Source organism: Gopherus evgoodei, chromosome 17 (assembly GCF_007399415.2).
Source record: "Gopherus evgoodei ecotype Sinaloan lineage chromosome 17, rGopEvg1_v1.p, whole genome shotgun sequence".
Classification (NCBI taxonomy): Eukaryota; Metazoa; Chordata; order Testudines; family Testudinidae; genus Gopherus; species Gopherus evgoodei.
In genome coordinates, this window is record NC_044338.1 from 2,628,828 (window position 1) to 2,641,291 (window position 12,464).

General features: G+C 49.2%; 1 protein-coding gene across 3 annotated transcripts in view; it reads right to left on the bottom strand.

The window, feature by feature from the left end:
• SSH2 (slingshot protein phosphatase 2) overlaps positions 1 to 12,464 on the bottom strand; it is a 151,113-nt gene that overhangs the window by 79,111 nt on the left and 59,538 nt on the right. The window contains exon 2 of one of the 3 annotated variants that reach the window (XM_030537063.1): positions 316 to 422. The exons of the other annotated variants lie outside the window; for them this stretch is intronic. The gene's annotated coding sequence lies outside the window, so the exon portion shown is untranslated. The remainder of the gene's footprint in view (positions 1 to 315; positions 423 to 12,464) is intronic. 3 annotated transcript variants of the gene reach the window in all.

The following is a 12,464-nucleotide window of genomic DNA, read 5'->3' on the forward strand; positions in this document are numbered from 1 at the left end:
AAGGACCCTAAAATCGGGATTGTCCCTATAAAAATCAGGACATCTGATCCCCCTAGCAAAGAAGAACAATGTAAAATTACACTGCATTTAAGGTCTCGTTGAAAGCCTACCTAGCAAGGTTAAGTCCTTGTAGTTACATGAGTTAAGCCAAAAGAACAAAACCCTGATATTTTAGACTCACTGGTTCCTTCTCCCTTCTCCACAGCACCCCCTCCCCATCCCAGAGCTGTGTTACCCACGGTTGTCAGTGGTCACTGCTAGTTACACCCTTTGGTGATTTTGAGGTTTGGCCTGATTACACCTCTAGAGTGTCACCTTGTGTATCATCGCCTGGGTAAGGATTATTTCTCCAGATCAGCACTTCCCAGGACAAAGGTTCTTTGAGTGCTTGTTTGTTGAAATTGGTGCTTCCAGGTCCCCACCTGCATTAGACCAGATCAAGAGGTAATGGTATTTGCATCTTTTGATGTTACCAAATAAAGCGTCTTCCTCCAAACAACAGACTCTCCTCTACTGAAGGCAGCCCATTCACATAGCTATTCTTATTCCAGGCTGAAGTATTAGTCTTTCCGACTAGGTTATCACCCCACCCTCGCCAGTCTTTGTACTGCTATGCTTAATTGTTAGTGTATTCCAGGTGCACCATTCCCTGTAGCCTCTGAACATTTGTTTATAATCAGGGAGGATTTTTCTTGGGTGGTACCTTTCCCAAATCACAATCCTACACACCAAGCCTTTAGGACTAACTCAATCCCTTCTTCTGCTCCATTATAACCCCACTAACACCCTCATATAAATAAAGCCAGTCTAGCATATAAAAACCCACTTCCCCATGGAACTAAGAGCAAGTGCATGGGGGTCGTGCCCTGCTTGTGTGCTGGTGCCCGTTTCCCCCACCCTGCACTAGTTTATCTTTTCAGAGTCTAAGCCAGGCCTGCACAACTCATAAAGCTGCGAGGGCCACATTACTCCAAAGAAAACAGCTGAGGGCCGAAATCCCCTGGCCTCGCGGAAACACCCCTCCCCCCCAGCCCAGCGGAAACACTCCGCCCCAGCACCGCCCAGCCCTGCAGAAACAAACCTTCCTTTCCCAGTGCCACCCCACCAAAACAGCTGTGGGTCAAAAAGGACGGTTGGGGGTGGGGAGGTGATACTTGATTTTAAATCAACCAAGGGCTCGCAGCTGAAGAGCTGGCTGGGAGCCCTCGGGGTCAAATTAAAGGGTCCGGGGCTCCGGCGGCTGCGGGAACCCGGAGCTTTGTGGGGCTGGGGCAGGGATTTAAAGGGCCCAGAGCTCCTGCTGCTGAAGGGAGCCCAAGCCCTTTAAATCCCAGCCCCAGCGCATCCACTGGAGCCGCCGCTGGGATTCAAAGGGCTCTGGGCTGCCCGTGGCGGCGGGGAGCCCTGAGCCCTTTAAATCTCAGCCACGGCCGAGAATCTCTGCAGGCAGCTCAGAGCCCTTTGAATCCCGGCCACGGCTGACAGTTAAAAGGCTCTGGGCTCCCCACGGCTGTGGGCAGTCCAGAGCCCTTGAATCCCATCCACAGCTGGCAGGGCTGGCTTTAGGAAGTGCGGGGCCCAATTCGAACATTTTTGGCCGGGCCCCGGCAGGGATGACTGAAAAAAAAACAACAACACATGTTAAAAAAAAAAAAAAGCCTTTAATTTCTTAGCAACCAGTTCCCTATAAAAAGTTCTGCCACAGTATGTATTTTTTGTACCAGTAGGGTTACCATACGTCCGTATTTTCCTCCTGGATGGCGATTTAAGATCCAAAAAAACTGACATGTCCGGGAAAGTACAGATGTATGTTAACCCTACCTAAAGTTCTTTTTTTAAAAGATCTGTCTGAACTAGAAATGAGCTTCGCCACTCCCTGAGAGTGTGCTAGGATGCATGTGTGGGTCCCAGCTGCTCCCTGCCCACCTGATTGAAGCAGGTGTGCAGGGTTACTTCCCTGGGAACTACAGGGCACCAGTGCACATGGGACTGGCTGGAGGTGAGGGGGAGGTGGCTGGAGCTAGGGTCTTGCTGCAGGCTGGGCAAGGGGTGTGGGGCAGGCTGGAGACGGCGTGTGGGATGGGTTGGCTGGCTTCAGGCAGGGTCACAGGGGGGTGCGGCATGGGTTGGCAGGGCTGGAGACAAAGGAGTGCAGGACTGGCTGGCTTCAGGCAGGGGTGTGTGGCAGGGGTTGGCTGGAGACAGGGAAGGGGGTGCAGGGCTGAAGGCAAGGCAGGGGGTGAGGGGCTGGCTGGAGACGGGCTGGCTGTGGGCAGCGGGTGCAGGGCTGGCTGCAGACAGGAACTAGTGCAGGCAGGGCAGGAGGTGCGGCACGGGTTGGCTGCGGGCAACTGGTGCAGGTACAGGGGGTACAGCCCATCCTGTATGGTGAGTGCCCCCTCCTGCCTCCCCCACCAGGGTAGCAGTAGCAGCCCGTAGCTCAGGAGCTATTTAAAGGGCCTGGGGCTCCCCTGCTTCCACTGCCCCAGCCCTGTAAATAGCTGCAGGAGCCCTGGGGAAGTGGTGGGGCTCTGGGGGCTATTTAAAGGACCAGGGCAGCAAAGGCATCTGGAGACACCCCCCCAGGCTCCCCTGCTTCTACCTCCTCAGCCCTTTAAATAGCCGAGGGAGCCCTGGGGAAGCAGTGTGGCTTCAGCGGCTATTTAAGGACCGGGGCGGCAGAGGCAACTGGAGCCCCAGCCCTTTAAATAGCCCCCAGAGCCCCCCGCTACCCCAGGGCTCTGGGGGTATTTAAAGGGCCCGGGGCTACCCTTCTTCTACTGCCCCAGCCCTTTAAATAGCCACGGGAACCCTGGGGAAGTGGTGGGGCTCCGGTGGCTATTTAAAGGGCCAGGGCGGTAGAAGCGACGGGAACCCCAGACTTCTTAAATAGCCCCCAGAGCCCCACAGCCCTACCCCAGGGCTCCAGCAGTGGTGCTCTGGTGGCAATTTAAAGGGCCTGGGAGCCACAGGCCTTTTTAATTGCCCCCTGGGGAAGCTGGGCCACCCTGCTACAGTGCACTGGCTTTTGCCAGTACACCGTACTGGGGTTTGGGCATGTGGCCCTCTTAGGGGCAGGCTGATTCAGGGGAATTGGATGAATTGGCCTAAAGCTGGCCATGGCGGCTGAGATTTAAAGAGCTCTGGGCTCTCTGCGGCTGCGGGCACCCCAGAGCCCTATGAATCCCGGCTGCTGAGATTTAAATGGCTCTGGGCTCCCCACCACTGGGACAGCCCAGAGCCTTTTGAATCCCAGCCGCAGCTGAGATTTAAAGAGGTCTGAGCTCCCCGCCACTGCGAGCAGCCCAGAGCCTTTTGAATCCCGCTGCAGGCCGCACAGTGAGCCTCTGCGGACCGTATGTTGTGCAGGTCTGGTCTAAGCTCTTTGGGGCAAGGACTAAGTCTTCATGAAGCCCAACAGGAGCTAGCACGGGGTTTATATGGCAGCAGTACCCTCAGGATGGGTATTCTTACACACAGAGCGCAAGAGAAGTATGGCGCCCCTGTTTCTGCAATGCTGTTTGACACAGCCTTGATTTGGGCTCCTGCATGTAAAGAGTGTGATGTGAAACTCCTGACAGCAGCACTGCAATCATGGACTCCTCATCCGTAGTTCACCGTCAGTCTGACTCCTCACAAAAGCAGGACATTATTTACAGGACAAATACATGAAAACTGGCTCCTGAATGCAGACACTTAAGAGTGTTCTATTACATCATGTACCCTCCTATTACTTGTAACATCCTCCAACTTGTAACTTCCCCAGCTAATTCCTTCTCCTCCCCTCCCGCACTCTGCTGCTCAGAATTGAGATTGAGCTTGGCTGTTGATTCTCGTTTGCAGAGACCAAAGTATTGGAATGCACTTGCTGGCAGTGTGGTCAAAGCTACTGCAAAGCCAGGAGGAGCAGAATAAGAGTAGATGTTCTCACACTGTCCCCACTTTCAATGGTGGCTCATTAATGTTTGTTTTCGGACACTTTTTTTTTTGGTGGGGGGGGAGAAGACAGGTATGCGAGGGCAGGGGGTGGAAGATAAGCTATTTAAAACTAAATGGACTTTTTCAGAAGATCAGGCTCAGACTTGACTATTTAAAAGCTTCCAGTAGCTGTGTTTTTAAGGAGTATCTGAAATCAATGCAAGACTGAAACAAGGTTCCTTATTTTCTAGCAGCTCAAAGCAATTCTGGATAGAGACATGGACAAGCATCCTGCACTTGTGTTCTGAAAACAGAAACTGTTATTAGCCCCAGCATAAAAATTGATAAGATAACCACATTTCTGTTGGTTGAGACTTTACTATGGAAGTCTAAATCATCCTAACAGATCAGACTAGTGTTTTCTCTAGTCTGGTATCCAATCTTCAACAACAGCTGGTGGCAGATGCTTCCAAGGAAGGTCGAAGAAACCTAATTATAGAATAGTCTGCCCATAAGAGAAATTTCTTCTCCTTCCATTAGCTAGAAGTTGGCTTGTACTCTGACACACCCTATTCCAAACATCAGACTTTAAATCTTAATTAATATAAGACTGCAGATATTCTCATTACCCACAAGCTTCCTGTTAAGACAGATCACGTTAGCCTCTGACATTCTTGTGGCAGTAAGTTCCACAGGTTACCATGTGTCAAGTAAATAAAGCTGACAAAAGGAAATGATTTTGTAAGTTTTCTGAGATCGATATACCTGAAAGGCAATCAATCAGAATAAAATTGAAGGCACCAATTTAGAACCAAAATCATTTTTTTGGAGTTTCCACATGAACAGCAGATTTGCTGTATCTGCAGAAAGCCAAGACTCCATACTACTTGGTCAGAATTCTGTCCAGTTTGAGTTTTAAATTTTACACCCAACAAGGACATTCCCAATTAATTATTAAATAACTGATAGTATTTCACCAGTTGTGTTGCTTACAGATTATATATTGCATCCAGAAAATTACAACAGAAGAACGTTAAGGCTGCAAAGGCAAAACTAAACAGTCAGGAAATGTCTTAATTAAGGTTGCCTGTGCACCATCCATTCCATACACTGAAAGAGGCAGGGGTCCTTTAAAAAAAATTATGTGATCGTATAATTAAATAATGCACACACATGAGAGGGTCAAATTAAGGTTGCGTGGGCATCATTGATTCAAGCATTTTTAAAAACTTCTAAGTGCTTCACTTTGCAAGTTTAATGTTCTTTTAACTTAAGACTTTGGGATGTTAAATATTTTATAATAATTCTATCACCACAGATCATAGTGCCTTGGATTTCTTCCAGGCATGTAATGGTGCTTATGAAAAACAGTGCCAGTTTATATATAATCTAACATTAAAAACTAGAGTGCTTCCTAATCTTACCCATCTGGGAGCTCCTGGCAGGTCTCAGCAGCAGAGTCATTACATTTATCATTTTTGAGGAGGAGTTGCTTTTGTCTCTGTCTTTTAACATCAGGTGGCAGCATCTGTCCATTCACATCCCAGAGATGAGACTTGTTGGGCTTTGCTTTAGCATAACCAATACTCTAGTCACACTCCACTGTTTCTCTAGACACCCAATTCTTTCCTTTGGCTGCACAGCTTTTTGGCCAAGGGAAATAGTTCTTGTAGCATTTCCAATCAATCCATCTTCCCTAACCATCCTCCCTAACATGGCCAGAAGAAAGCTGACCGTCCCGCAATACTTTGCAAGACACTTTCTCAGCTCTTCACACTAATGACTGTTTCTTGGGGAGGTCTCTGAATTGAAAACTGAAGCAGTTTTCAAATGGATCTGTTTATCCACAGGTACTAGGAGCTATCATGCCAGCTTTCCCCCAGCCCACCACTGGGACCTAACCAGGACCTTCCAAGAAGGAAAAGGGGCAGTTTCATCTCAAAGTGCAGCCAGACATAGTCTGAGATGCCAACAAGGGAGGTGAATTCGTGTTTTGCATGTAGACACCCATCAAGGGGAAGTTAGTAAGAGAGTTTTGGTTCAGCCATAAATAAACTAGACGGTACCTACTTCAGAAGGCAAAGACCCTGACTGCACTGGAACTAGGGTTCCAGGAGCTAGGAGTGCCATATTGTGTTACTGATTCCCAGGCTATTCCATCTGTAGATGTGATTAATAAGAACTTTAATGAATTTTCCTTTCCGTATTCTCAATCCTCTTTCCATGGGAGGTTACTAACCCTGGAAGGAGTGCAATGGAGCTGTCACAGTGACAATATAAGCTCAGAAGTTACTGTTCTCCTTGCTAAAGTAGCAACCAAATTCAGTTTTTACGTGTTCATGCTGATGTAAAAGAACAACAAAAAAAAGTAAGCCCTTGGCCTCTTGGAGTGAGCCTGTCCCTGGGCCCAACTCACCCCACTGTCTGAAATGGCAGTTCAAAGAACAGGGGTTTCCAGCCCCTAGTGCTGCCTCCTTTCTGAACGCATGCACTGACTTCACTCTGAATGACATTTAAGCTTCCCCTCCTCACATCCAATCCCGACCAGCACTTCTGTCCTTGCCTCTTGCACGCTGAATACATGGCCTTCAACTGCTCTCCTTGACCCTCCCCAGCTCTGCAGGTACCATACACGACATCCTTGCTCAGAGAGTTTGGGATCAGGTACTTAGCGTTCAAAAGTGGAAACTATGATCAGTGGTTTCTAAGTGGTGTGTGGCCCACCTGTGGCTTACTGGTGGTTACAGAGCGGGTTGTTCAAATGCTACGTATTTCTTTCCAACTGTTACATTTTCCATGCAAGTGACTGGTGTAATTGCTGCCACAGGGATGCCGGATTGCTAGTGGAAAGGGAGATGGTCCACACAGATGCAAAGGGGAAAAGCTGTGGATCCAGGAGCCACACTGAGATGTGGCTCAGGCTATGAAAGAGCTTGGGAACCTCTGCGGTGGATAACAGCATCTACCTTCTCAGATATCTCCACTGGATACACCAACCTGCAGAAACCCCTTCCATCAGGATCAAAGTTATCAAGGCACCCCACTTACAGTAGAAGCAACATGCCTCCAAGTCCCTGAACTGGAAAGATGGCTGCCAGGGCACAGAGCGAGAAGGAAGCATGATTAAAGTTTGCGGAGTGATAGAAGTTAGTACATCATTTTTGTAGGTCAATAATACGGTGCAATAAGGATAGCCAGGATCAGCACCCAGCAGTGTCTTGCAGCACAGAGCATCACATGGCACTCTTCTGTCCCAGACCTACAGCGAGGAAGGTCAAAGGCACACAGACGCAAGGAAATCTACATACCAGTCCACACTTGCACTCTGCACCAAGTGGCAATTACACATCTCTGCTGATGGGGGTTGTAATTTACAGCAAGAGACCTGGATTTGATTTTATTTTTTAAATTCAATAGCATGGCTGCAGAATTATGCAGCTGTTCCCATGTACAAAGTTTCAGTACAAGGGACCTAATTCAGTTTTGCCTCAAGGCAAGTGATTGCAACCCATATACAGTTATTAACCATAAGTACAGCTGCATGTCTGTCAGAGAAGTCACGGATTCCGTGACTTTCTGTAACCTGTGCAGCAGCTGGCTCCAGGGCTGCCCAAACAGATCAGGCAGCCCCTGGGCCAGCCGCACTGGCCGCTGCTAGGGCAGTTTGGGTGTGGGGGGGGCTCAGATCTAGGGCAAGGGTGTGGGATAGCGCTTACCTCAGGGGAGCTCCCTGGAAGCAGCCAGCATATCCCTGAAGCTCCTAGGCGGAGGGGCCAGGGAGCTCCATGTGTTGCCCATGCTCACAGGCGTCATCCCTGCAACTCCTACCCCTCGCCAACCTTCCGCCACCCCCAGCAGGGTCCTGGGCCACGCACCAGCACCCACCTTCCTCCCAGCACTCGGGGGGGGGGTTCCAGGCCGTTCCCTGAGAGCACTCCCGGCCCAAGTTTTAGTGAGGGGTATAATACAAGTCATGGACAGGTCACAGGCCGTGAATTTTTGTTTACTGCCTGTGACCTGTCCATGAGTTTTCCTAAAAATACCCATGACTAAAACGTAGCCTTAACCATAAGCTCCTGCATTAATTTGTGGGCTTCCACTCCCCAAATGAAGGGAGTCAACACTGAAACCCTGAAGCATTGTGGCTTCCTGGAACCATCACCACAGCACTAACCAGAAATGTTTCTCCTGGAAGGGACTATTTTACCTGAATCCTCAGAAAGTGTAGAGCATGCCAGAACCAGGGCCCTCCTTAGGCGTAGGCAACATAGGCAGCTGCGTAGGGCACCTGAAAATTTGGGGCACCACTGGGTCTTTGTGTCCACCCTCTTGTTTTCCTATCCCTGTTCTGACCCTTCCTGCAGGCTCCCACAGATGGCTGCTCTAGCCTGGTGAGTCTTCCTTGGGAGGGAATCTAGTAGTTAAAAGTGAAAAAACCTCCAGCCTGCCAGACCTATTAGCACTACATTGAAACTGTTAAAGAGACATTCAAGGGGTAATAAAGCCATTTAACAGGCATTTGCCAACTCCAAGGTATATACTGACAGGTTTCAGAGTGGTAGTCCTGTTAGTCTGTATCAGCAAAAACAAGGACGAGTCCTTGGGTATGTCTACATCTAAAATTTTGCAGCGCTGGTTGTTACAGCTGTATTAGTACAGCTGTATAGGGCCAGCGCTGCAGAGTGGCCACACTTACAGCAACCAGCGCTGCAAGTGGTGTTAGATGTGGCCATACTGCAGCGCTGTTGGGCGGCTTCAAGGGGGGTTCGGGGAACGCGAGAGCAAACCGGGGAAGGAGACCAGCTTCACCGCGGTTTGCTCTCGCGTTCCCCGAACCCCCCTGCAAATCGCAGGGAAGGAGACCTGCTTGCACAGGGGTTCGGGGAACGCGAGAGCAAACCGGGGAAGGAGACCAGCTTCGCCGTGGTTTGCTCTCGCGTTCCCCGAACCACCCTGCAAACTGCAGGGAAGGAGACCTGCTTGCTCGGGGTTCGGGGAACGCGAGAGCAAACCGGGGAAGGAGACCAGCTTGATTACCAGAGGCTTCCTCAGGTATGCTGGGATACCTGCTTATTCCACGGAGGTCAAGAAAAGCACTGGTAAGTGTCTACACTTGATTACCAGCGCTGGATCACCAGCGCTGGATCCTCTACACCCGAGACAAAACGGGAGTACGGCCAGCGCTGCAAACAGGGAGTTGCAGCGCTGGTGATGCCCTGCAGATGTGTACATCTCCTAAGTTGCAGCGCTGTAACCCCCTCACCAGCGCTGCAACTTTGTGATGTAGACAAGCCCCTTGTGTCACCTCAAAGACTAACAAATTATTTGGGCATAAGCTTTTGTGGACTAGAACCCATTTCATCAGATGTCCACGAAAGCTTATGCCCAAATAATTTGTTAGTACAAATTTGTTCTGAGGAGGCAGAGCACACATGAAAAGTTAATATACCGCCAGCTGGTGTAACACTTATAAACAAAAGCAGCAAAGAATCCTGTGGCACCTTATAGACTAACAGACATTTTGGAGCATGAGCTTTCATGGGCGAATACCCACTTCGTCACTGGAGCTAGGGTTAGGGTTCCTATGGGGAGGGCTTCCCGCCCTAGGGATAGGGTTCCTATGGGTAGGGCACTTGGAGCTGGATTAGAGTTCCTACGGGTAGGGCACGTGGAGCTGGGTTAGGGTTCCTATGGGTAGGGCATCTGACGAAGTGGGTATTCACCCACGAAAGCTCATGCTCCAAAACATCTGTTAGTCTATAAGGTGCCATAGGATTCTTTGCCGCTTTTACAGATCCAGACTAACACGGCTACCCCTCTGATACTTATAAACAACACTCACCTAAAAAGCATGAAAGTGTAGCAATGCAAAATTCATAGCCGTGCTAGGCCGTATGCCAGAGAGATTGATAAAATAGACATGGAAAATAAAGGGAGACGGAGTCAAAGTGCACTTCAGCTAGATCCGAGTCTGGGATAGTTTGATGGCCTTTTATTGTACAGTCACCGAAGATTAATTGGTCAGGGGAAGATCATCATGAAGCTAACAGCTGAAGTTGAGTGGAGCAGCCAAATTACTTTCCCATTCCCTTTCTAAACAATTCATGGATTTCCACTTGTTTAGAGGGGACAATTTTGGTCCCATTGGCCAAAGGCAAAGGTAACCTCATATGGCTGAAGGAAGAAAGAAAGGGTTAAGTGGAGACTGAGGAAACCTGGCCTAGGCATGGTGTACGATCAGGGGCTTTGGGGGACACCACTATGAACTACAGAAGTGGCCAGCAGTTAGAAGCTGAAGAATCAGAGTGCTCTGCTGTCTCTGGGAAGGGGAGAGACTAGGTAGGAAAAGATCTGAGTAACCTGAAGATAGGGGAGGGCAAAATAAGTTTCATGTTAGTTAAAATTCCGCAAGTAGCCTCAGTCTGCTGAAGCACGTTTTCACAAATGAGCAAAAAAATGAACTATTTGCTTTCTATCTCTATAAACTTGCACCCCATCCCACAGAACATTAGACAACCATTTGCTTTGCAGCCACACAGGAGTCTGCTCTAATCTCCTGGTCGTCACTGCAAAATAAATTATATAATATTTAGGAGTTATGTATCTATATTGAAAATTGTGCTTTTAAGGCAGATGTCCCCAAACAGTGGGCCACACCCCCCAGGGGGCAGAGGAACATTCAGGGGAATGCAGCTGAGGCCGGGACCAGCCACCACAAGGGACAGGGAGGGAGTGCCAGCCCACTTCACTCCTGGCTCCAGCCACCAGCCTGAGCCACCAGACTGAGCCCCCCTACTCCTGTCCACATCTGCTCCCCCCGCCCTGAGCCACGGCCCCGCTCCAGGCCCTGGGAGGGGAATGCAGACAGAGGTAAGTGGGGCACAACCCTGAAAGTTTGGGGACCACTGTCTTAAGGACTTGGAGTTAAGGCAGGTAGCCAAGAGGTGACACCTTAGAGGCTGAAAGGATCTTATCTCCCTGTCTGGCCACTAGCATCCAGCTGTATGTCTCTTTGCATACTGAGTCAGGTGTGAAGGGAGCGACTGTGAAACCTACAAGAAGAACCAAAAGGCAAGGGAGTGTCCTGTATATGAATAAGAACAAAGTATTGGTCTGGTACATCTTGGAGTGCAAAGAGACACACTGAATCCTTCACGGAGGAGGCAAACTGACAGCGTGCTTGTCTTGTGAAAGGAGGGCCACAGCCATCCTGGCTGTAAAGGACTGGAAGGACATGGGGTGAGCAATACTCTACAGGACACGAGAATATCTTGTTCGTTTAATCTAGGCTCTAGGGTGCGTGTTCTGATTTTATTTGGCGTGGAACCATTAGTTTCTGATACTTCGGCCTGCTACGACCAGAATCTCTGGGCTTTGTTAAACTTATTTCACAATAACATGTCTATTTAAGTGCTGTGTGTTAAACGTAGCGGTGATCTGAGGTGGGACTGGTAAGCTGCAGTGCCCTGTTTCTTTGAACGCAGCAAATCTGTGAGAGTCCAGTGGACCACGGACTGGATGCTCTAGGGAGCCGCTCAGATGGTTCGAGCGTTGGGATGTGCCTATTGCCAATTTGCAGAGTGACAATGGGGCCTGTGAGGCTTAGGGGGCAGGTTGTGTTGCACGTGACCAGTGAAGCTGGGGAGCTGACCACAGCAGGCACAGACAGGGTTTCCTCCTGCTAAGGGCAGGTGGTAGCAAGATGCCTCGCAACCTGGGTACCTCTGAAGAGCATCACAGCCTGCTCAGACTTAGAGACTCAACAGTGCAGAGAAAATGAAGATGTTAAGTGCACCTCCAAATATGCTTATGCCCAATATTTAAACTACACCTTGCATAGGCGAAGAATTAAGTCTTTAAAAAAAATCCCTGTTAATTACTTAATAGCATTTATTAAAATAGAAAAGGGTTAACTTAATATCTTATTCCTGAAACCAGCTTCCTGCTGTAATGAAAACACTTTCAAGTAGAATTTCCCCACATTTTCATGCTGGAGTCCAGGGGCGATGTTGAGGCATTCTTGGGGCAGAGGACGCTACCCTGCGGCTGGTGCTATCATGACTTTGCATGAGGTCAGGCAAGGCAAGGCAAGGCAAGGCATGTTCTTCCTGAAAGAGCCATTTAAACCAAACCCACTGCAGGAGAAGAGTCAGAGAGAAAAGTCAGGGCCTGGGGAGGTAAGTTAGGATGATTGCATCAGCTCTGCCTCATCCCCAGGAAAGCAGCACCAACCGGGCCCTGCTCAGACAAGCAGTCAGAAATTCCATTAATAGATGCCTTTAAAGAGTTAATTCTAAGTACAGCTGATAATTAAGGCTAGATTTAACTCAGCTCATTTTTAACTAAAAGCTGCCCTCTAGTACCAGTCTGCAGACATGAAAGGCTACTTACTGCTGCCCGGAAACAGCATTTCAGCTTTCTAAGAAAGGGGCTTGGCTGCCGTTAGCTTCCCTACCACCAGCACCAGGAAGTCTCAGAGCGGAGGTCACCACGTCAGCAGTGGGGTGCCATTTCCTGTCCTAGAGAAGTATTTTAAATATGCACAA